Source organism: Mauremys reevesii, linkage group 7, assembly GCF_016161935.1.
Source record: "Mauremys reevesii isolate NIE-2019 linkage group 7, ASM1616193v1, whole genome shotgun sequence".
In the NCBI taxonomy this organism is placed as follows: Eukaryota; Metazoa; Chordata; order Testudines; family Geoemydidae; genus Mauremys; species Mauremys reevesii.
In genome coordinates, this window is record NC_052629.1 from 45203914 (window position 1) to 45213256 (window position 9343).

Here is a 9343-nt window from a genome sequence, read left to right on the forward strand (position 1 = left end):
TAGGAGGAAAAGCTGATAGAGTCAGGTATCAAATGCCATGTGCAATTTATTTACAGATTTCCCCTCCACCACCACCTTCCAGCCCCACCTCCCTGGTCCAGGGCAGCCAATCCCGCCAGCTCCTGGGGGGCTGGGGCCACAGGATTAGGAAGCACGTGCCTCTGGGCCTGGCCAGGGGGGGGCTCCAACACAGTTTGTTCCTGGAGCTCCTGCACCCTTGCGGACACCTCAGCCGGGGGGAGAGGTGCGCACACTGCCCCAATTCAGGCTCACACAGGAAACCTGCTCCTGGCGCTTTTCCCAGTGACTCCCCACCTGTGCCTGACCCAGGGCTGTTATGATCTTCCTGCTAGAGTTACCTGTGGGAGGGGGGGCTCTGTCCTTCACCCACTGTGCCTCCCCACCCCTGAACATTTCTGGCTCACTCGGCCCCTCTCCCCAGCAGCCGGGCCCAGGCAGGGAGTGAAGGGAGTGGGATGGAGCTGCTTCTGCCTCTGTGCAGTGCCCATCTTGGGTGGCAGCAGTTGCTCACCCCTTCTTCTCCCTGCCCAGGCCTAGGCCCAGCTATCAGGGACAGGGGATGAGAGAGCCAGAATTGGGCTGGGGGAGGTGGAGGAGAAGAAGGACAGAGTTCTTTCCTCCTCCACCCCCCAGCAGGCGGAGCAGAGCAAGCCCTGCAATGGCAGCCTACCACTCACAGAAATTGGGGGGGGGCACGTGACCTCGTATTCCTCCCTCCCCCCACACACACGTGTAGCCTCTGGTTCCAGCCATGTGTCCATACAGTTGATTTTTTGTATCTCCTCCAAACTTTTCCCTCCTGCAATCTGGGTTCCTCTTTCCGAGTTCTATTCAGGTTGCTACAACCACCACTGAAGTCTTTCTACATATGTAACTTTTGAAAACAAGGCTCTTCTTGCTGCTTATCCTGCTTTGATGATTTTCAATGGCTCTATTATTCTGAAGCTATTGACAGTGTAATTCATGCCTAAAAGCTGTACAACTGCTTTTGAATAAGCACATAAATATAAAGCTTTCAGACAATCTGGATTCTCTAATTGGAAAAATGTTTAAGATGAATTTCAGAGGCAGCAAGTTTCTTCATGTTACCCTGAAGCAGTTGACAATCTTCAAAATATCACAGACTGCTGGTGAAGTGATAACTTTTCAGTATTCTCAGAAGAAAACTATCTAGAATGTCCTAATGAACACATGTAGTATACATTATGTAGTATATATTATCTTGACAGACAAGGATTAGAATTGCAAAGCCATTATACTGAACAAGCTGAAAAATATACCCTTAAGTGTGGAAAGGTGCACTGAAACTCTATTCAATAGCTTTGTTTGCAGTAAAAATAAAATCCTGACATTTCAAAATGGATGAAAAAGAGAGAGTAGACACAAATTCACAAGGTCAGTTATTCAGAATAAGACAATGGCAATCATAGCTTTAAAAAGCGTGAGGGATATTTGAGAAGTTTTCTATAAAGTGATATGCAGTTATGGCAGATGAAATTGACTTTAACAAAGAGCAAGTGATTTTATGCCTGCAATACACGGACATGAATGTTGAGGAAGAGTTCTTTGGACTGAACAGTGTAGTCTGTGCATAAGCAAAGATAATTCTATCAGAAATTAGAAAGATATTGTTGCATCTAAATGTGAGGATTCACAGACACTATTATGATGGTGCTGCTAATATGGCAGGTTTAGTATCAGATGTAACAACTAGATTGCAACAGGAAGAACCAGAAGTTATATATACTAATTGTGATGAACATGCTTTGAATGTGGCTTCCCAGAACACTATTAAAAATAATATTCTAAAAGTGAATCTTGAACCTCTTTACAAAATTAGTTTTAAAAGTTGCCCAATATGCCAATTTTCAGGAAATAAAATATCAAGTGTTAAGTTTGTCACCAGCCATGCATGGCCTCAGTCCAACAAGACCGACTCCCTATGTAGAAACATTGACTCCAGTTTCTGAAAACTACTGTTTTGCAACCTCCCTAGTTGCAAAGGATACAACAAAAAGATCCTAAAAATGAGAGCTCAAATTGGTGGCATAGCAGCTCAAATAGAAAAGTTTAACTTCCTCTTTCGTACTGAATTAGATAAAAAAAATCTAAACAATGTAGAGAATCTCTTCAAAACTCTGCCAGGGTCAGATTTTCAACAACAGGAGGCCAATCTGTCATGAAAAGGACACTTACTTCAATGAAGTCCAACCAATCAGATGAAAGGTACAACTTATTCTGGGGGCAAATCAACAAAAAAAGCTTCAGAGGAAGAGAAAACTTCTTAAGAGACATGCAAATAGAGACAGGTAAGCTCAGTTACCTAAGGTCAGCAAAGGAATTTTCCAAGCACATGTTCCTGAAAGTAACTGAGTTTACAATGTCTACTATTGAATAAAGTTTTGAACAGAAAGGTACAAAATTATTCAAGATCATGACTCACATAACTCCAAATATAATAAAAATACAAGATTAAGACTTTTTCAAGTATGGTTTCAGTTTCAACCATGATCAATGGATTACTCAGTTTCATTTGTTACTAGCCAGTTTACAGAACGATAATTTAAGTCAGTTCAGAAATGTCTTGGTTTGCTCAGTCAAACTGAACATCAGCTGTTTTCTGAAGTGGTTTAAATTAGTAAAAATGATTTTGGTAGTACTGGTAATTAACATTGTAAATAAGCATAGTTTCAGTGCTCTGTGTTGTATTAAAACATTGCTTCAATGTGCAATGGACAATCAGGGTATATGATTTACCAAGTACATCAGGTTAAAACTGATGAATATACTTGATAGTGTTTGATATACTATCAAACTTATTAGAAAGATATACTTGATATCTTTCTAATTGCATGCACAAAATTGTGCAAAAATGTTATTTGCATATTCAATTAACTGAGTGTGCAAAATTGTTTATACAAAACTACAGGCCCTATATGCTTATTGGACTATCATGGTGCTGTTATTTGCAGTGTTGTTGCTGAATGTTTGGAAATTTGTGAGAGACAAAATTACTCTTTCAAACCGTGTTGCAAATTATTGTAAAGATAGCTATTAAAGTGTATGTCCCAACTTTTTTTCTAGAAAAGATAATCAATTTCTAGTTGAATTTTCCAGCTCTGGGTATGCATTCTTTCCCGAAATATTGGGGAGAAAATGTTGTACACTCCTGGGGATGGGAAAGGAAGAGGGATGTATCTTAAGTTAGTGTACCTTTGGGACTTGAGTCAGGGGACATGCATTAAACACAAAGAAAGTTTAAATGAAAAGAGGATGCTGGGAAATTGGTATATTTACTAGTGTCGGACCTGAAAAAAACAAAAATAGACTCACAAAATGAGTACAGTTTAAGGTTAAGATATTATACTGACAATTAAAGATGGGAGAGTATCAGTAAATTGTCCTGCATCATTTAAATCACTTCTGTTGAAGCTTTGCCACAAATGTGAGTTTAATAGTCAGAGCTCATAAGCAGAAAGGTTTCCTTGCTGTTATTTGGTCCATGCTATTTTCTTCATTCAGCACAAAATCTACCAGAAGCAGAAAAAGACTAGCCAATCTTCAGTCACAAGTTGCCTGTTAATCAGATTAGATTTAAAATCCTGTTTAAAAATCTTCCTTTGCAGGAAGACAATAATTTTCCTGAATCACAAGACTACAAGTTATCAGAAGCTACTTAAAAACCTCTAAAGACTCACACACTTGAATGTGTAGTTTTTGGTAAGATCCTCTCTATTTGCCAAGTTCTAGACAGGATATATTATAAACACCAAATAAATTTCCGGGGATAAAAGCACTTCAACACATATTTTGTGGCCTACAAAAGATACTCTTCTTGGCAAATATTAAATAATTAAATATTACAATAAAGTGGTAATACACAACATTTATATTATGGAAAAAAACAGGTGTATATAGACTGGAATTATCACACCATCCTTTATGTGATGAAAAATACAGCCTGAATTCTTTGAATAATCTCCCCTCTTTCTTACATGGTTCCTTTAGCCATGAGACCAGTTAAATTTAAATTATCTTATTTCCCATACCCTGTCTCCAACTCAGCTGAATGAAAATAATGGTACTTAAGCAGTATTTTGGAGCTAATAAAAACAGATTTATGGCATAGAATATATTTCATAAACACAGCTGAGTAGGCAGAAAGCTAAAGAAGAAGAGGGTTAGGATGGCTATCACAGAATATTTATTTAAAAGATTCTTTGTGTCATCAGTTTGTGGAACAGGCTGCTAAATGTGATAGCTGGGATTGGTAAGGCAGAGAAATTCAACACTACAGTGGCCAGTTAGGGCACATTTCTGCACAGCTGGCATAGAGTGCAGGGCCGCCCGGGGGGGACGGACAAGTGGGGCAATTTGCCTCAGGCACCACAGGGGCCCCCACGAGAGTTTTTCGGGGCCCCTGGAGCAGGGTCCTTCACTCGCTCTGGGGGCCCCAGAAAACTCTCGTGGGGCCCGGGCCCCCGGAGCTGCTTCTGCTCCAGGTCGTCATTGGCAATTTGGCAGCGGGGGATCCTTCTGCTCTGGGGCAGAGGGACCCCCCGCCACTGAATTACCGCCGAAGACCCGGCACTTTGGCGGCGGGTCCCGCTTCGGCAGTAATTCGGCGGCGGGGGGCTCCCACCGCGGGTCTTCGGGGCACTTCGGCGGTGGGTCCTGGACCGGAAGGACCCCCCGCCGCCAAATTACCGCCGAAGCAGGGGCCCCCCGCCGCCGAAGACCCCAGGCCCCCTGAATCCTCTGGGCGGCCCTGATAGAGTGTCTTCATTAAAGAGCTGCAGATGCACTGATGCAGCATTTTAAGTGTAGACTTGCCCTAAGATTGTAAACTTTTCCGGGCAGGGACTGTTTTTTTGTTCTGTGTCTGTACAGAACAATGGACAGAACTGGTCAAATTATAGGGAAAAATCTGCAGGCGATGTCACTGAAATTTGAATCTTCAAATTTTAAACTCCAGCTTTTTAAGAGGAATGCTTCTTAAATGGTTAGAGAACTGGCCTAGGAGTTGGGAGACATGGGTTCAGTTCCCTGCTCTGCCTCAGACGTCCTGTGTGGCGTTGGGTAAGTCACTTAGCCTTTCTGGGCTAACAGATTCTAGCAATTGATCATCTCTCTCTCTGTCATTTTCAAATGTAGTCAAGATAAGCAGAGAGTGAGAATTACTACAATGTGATGCCTATTTGGTAATCTATCCTTAATGAGACTCCAGTTCCCAGTGTCCAAGTGTCCACATCAAAAAATCCATCACTGCCTTTGGCACCACTTTGTACCCTTGCTGACAGTCCTAATATGGGGACTGAACTACCATTTCTCTCTCTTAAAGTTGGCCCCACTATTGCTTAGGAACAATGGCACCACCGTGTTGGTTAGATTGCACTAATGCTGTTCTTGTTCTATAGACAAATTGAAGACTGAGTTGGAGACTTCTACCTGACACATTTAACAAGCACTAAAAGGGAAAGAAAAAAATATCCTGCAGTTCTGCTAGGTCTTCCTGAAAAGGCACAAGTATAATCCCTAAATATGAAATCTACCTATTTTCCAGTCAATTATATTCATTACTAGAAGAATAAACCAAATCCCCAGATCTGAACACTCCTGAACTGCAGATGCAGAGCTGAGCTTTGAGTCTGTTTCTAACTGCTGAAGTTAAGTCACTAATAAAAAGCAACTCCCTTGCATGAAAGTTAGTCTTATCCCCAATAATCAAAAACCTCAATGAAACAAAACATACTATTCCTTGACAATTACGATACCATTCAGCATGAGTAAGAGTATCAATCTGGCCTTTAATGAACACTGAACATGTAAGATGTATTCTTTATACAATAATAAGTATTCAGACACTGAATAAAATCTAGTTCTCAAAATCCCTTGTATTCATTATCCAATGAACAACTGGTGATCTCGTATTCAAAGTCTATATGCAGTCAACTCTGAACTTACAGTTTCAATAGCCTTGTTAGCAGCCATTCTCTGAGCTACTTGAATGGAAGAGAGGCTCAATAGTGCTGCTACTGATTCTTCAAAAAGCGCAAAATGAATAAAACTCAAGTAATCTGCCAGCTTTTAAGGTGAGTTTAGATAGATAATGGTTGGCAAGGGTCATCTGTCTGGTGATTGGCTTACAGTAGTGCTCTATAAAAAGGGTTTACTTTTCATTAATCTTTCAAAGGGATGACATTGTGTTTTGTGAAAAATAAGGTCCATACATCATTAGAAAGTTCTGAAGGGCATGGGAAACATGGGGACAATTGCTCCTGATTCAGTTCTATAAAATTGTAATAATTTTGGTTTTCACTTTAGCAAAAATCTGTATGCAAGTTCTCACAATGAAGTAACAGAAGTTAATACTCTGTAGTGGAGTAGAGACACATATTGAGATTTATAGCTAATACCGGAGCTCAAACAAGCTGGATAACATTATCCATAATGGGAAGCAATTGCTTTGCTATTACTAACATATGTTCAGGCTCCTTCTGTTTAGTCATTTTAAAAGATCTTTTGTAAAGAGACTTCACACTGAAGAGACAAATCATCATAACTTTAAAACACCCTGCACCATGTGGGCAAATTTTCAGGTCATGACAACTAAGCAGTATTAACACTGACCAAAACCAGCCTTGGAAGTGGCAATTGCAAACTTCTCTGAACAGTTGGACCAACGTATCTCAGTCTGCACTAGCAACAAAGCTTATAACCAGTTCTGCGGAATTCAGGATTGAGCATATGCAATTGTGTCAGAGGGTATAGTGTTTTTGCAAATAGTAGGCTAAGGATACCAACTTAATTTCTATTTGCGATTTAAGTAGGGAAGTGATCTTTGTTCTGTCAAGTTATTTAAGGCCCCTGTTATTACTTTTTAGTGGTGTAATTATTTTCCAGGAAGCATGTTAACTATCTTTCAAATAAACAAATCCCTCAGCACCTTTACATGTTTGTTGATACACCCACGGCATGATTCAGGTTTTATTTCCTGTTTGTTGGAACAACAAAATAAGTCATCGTGACTCTCAGTCCAATCTGATTGACTCATTTTGAAAAAAGCTCGATATTTTATTAAACAACATTAATATAGCAATTCCATTATTGCTGCTAGCAGAATGGGGATTTCTAGTCCCTGAATAATCAGAACAATATTCTAAATGTAGTGCTTTATAAACAGAAAAATTCAGATGTAGGCTTCCTATATGGTGACTTTGAGTGTGAACTTTAAATAGTAGGATGAGACAGAATTCACTAACCTAAGGAAACCTAGTTCATCCGCAAGTGCTAACTTTTCTAACAACCAGTTCATTAGCAATGCAATTCCAAAGCCCACTAATGTCAATAGGAGCCTCTCCATTGACTTCAGGGAGCTGTGGATCAGGTCGAAGTTGATTTGAAATAGTTACAATCCTGTCTCTTCAGGCAGAATGAGAATCAAACCTTAAGATTCTGCAAGACTCCCCAGTGACCAAACATCTCTACCACAGAAGTCAATGGTAAAAATACATTGATTTCAAAGGGAGTAGCATTACAAACATTGTTTTTGAAAATCCTTACTCCACATGTAGGACCCTTGAAGTTCTAAATGATGAATTGCAAGTTCTCCACTTTCTAGGCAGAACACATCTGAACTTAAACCAAATAATATTAAGATTCCATTTAATCATTTCATCAGTCATATCCCCAGAAGGGAAGTCTCCAAACGAAACTAAAGTTGTTAGCAGGATTATTAGCCAATATATTTTTTTTAAAAAAGCAAGGTTTTCACTATAAAAAGTCAGGTGAGGTCTTCCCTTCCCATAAAAGTGGAAGAAGAGAGGCCAGAAAAGGCTTTCCTTACCGAGTTGCCTATTTTTGGGTGAGGATTCTGGGGGGGACCTTGAGGAAACAGGGCATGTTGCATCCAAAGCCTGTAGAGCTTGGAGATACACTGGTGGGAAGAGGAACAATGGAGACAGAGAGGCTTCTGCTTGCAACACTCACCCTGTTTGTCAGCACAGTTCCTTCAGTGAAGCCACTGACTGAATCCTCCAGTATCTGTACCAAAGTAGCCACAGAGCGGTCAGGTAAAAGTTAATCGTGTTTTAAAGCAACATTAATTTCTGATAGGATTTCCACTGTGGGCTTAAACAGGGGATGCTGTCAGGGAGTTTACAGTGTCCTACTCACAAGTTCCTGTGGGCTCTCCAGGAGAAGAGCTTCTGCAGGAATCTTAAGTCTCAGAGGAGCTGAGAGTAGGAAGAAACCTGTGGAGGTGGCAAAAGCAGAGAGAGACAGCAAAAGACTTTATGAACACTCTTAATGAGGTTCTATCTCAAAAAATACCAGGGACTGATTATACTGATCTACTTTGACTCATCTGACCCACATTCTAGTTAATAGACATCTAACATCTAGGGTATCTTTTTCTGGATTGAGAGATACCTTTTTCCACCCAAAGATACCTCAACTTCTATCTCATTTCTTAGTTTAGTAGCTTGAATCTATTTTTCCTCTCACATGCAAACAGACCAAAGTGACCCAGACAAAATGGCATTATGAATTTGTTTTGTCTTATGCTATCTGAATTAGTTGTGGAAGAAGAGTGCAAATCATAACAACTTCCAATCTTGACTGTGCTATGTGGAGCAAAGATAAGAGAATGTGACTAATGATAGTTTGCTCTGACAATAAAGCAGGAGCTGTACATCTGTTTTATCAACTCTAAACAAGTCGCAAATTTTTCAGTTTTCTTTTATTATTATTTAAAAGAACAACTGTCTGTCAAAACCAAAACTATTTGCAGAAACATATTGAATTTGATGAAACTTTCATTAGGAAAGTTTTAGGTCTGGTACAGAATTTCTGGTCAAAGAGAAATCCCTGCCCCTGAATAGCCAATTGCCCAGTGGAATCACGTAGAGAAGGAACTTGAACCTGGGAATCCGACATTCTAGGTGAGTCCCCAAACACCAGGCTATTATGGGATGAGCCTTTTTGTGAACAATTTGAAAGGTCTAGTTTCTGTTCTGCATCAGAATGAGAAATATTTAGCAACCTCAAAATCATTCAGAAAAACGGAATTCTTTTTTTTTCCCAGCCAGCCCTACTCATTAGCACATTGACCGTTCACTCTCAATATCTGATGTAGAATTTAAGCAATGTTGCCAAATGCAAAAAGATTAGACTTTAACATGACATTTGCAGGTCATAAACCTAAACAAAGTGCAGTGAAAACACATGTGCATAACAGTGATAAGTAAACTTGAAACATTGAAAATTGTTAGAATTTTATCAGTATGTTACTTGTATAAGCAAAATTTATTAATATGTGAAT

General features: G+C 40.0%; 1 long non-coding RNA gene across 1 annotated transcript in view; it reads right to left on the minus strand.

Moving 5' to 3' along the window:
- LOC120409047 overlaps positions 1–8137 on the minus strand; it is a 44379-nt gene extending 36242 nt beyond the window's left edge. Inside the window, exon 1 of the long non-coding RNA XR_005601080.1 lies at positions 8011–8137. This is a non-coding gene — a long non-coding RNA (uncharacterized LOC120409047). The remainder of the gene's footprint in view (positions 1–8010) is intronic.
- Positions 8138–9343: the final 1206 nt, after the last annotated feature.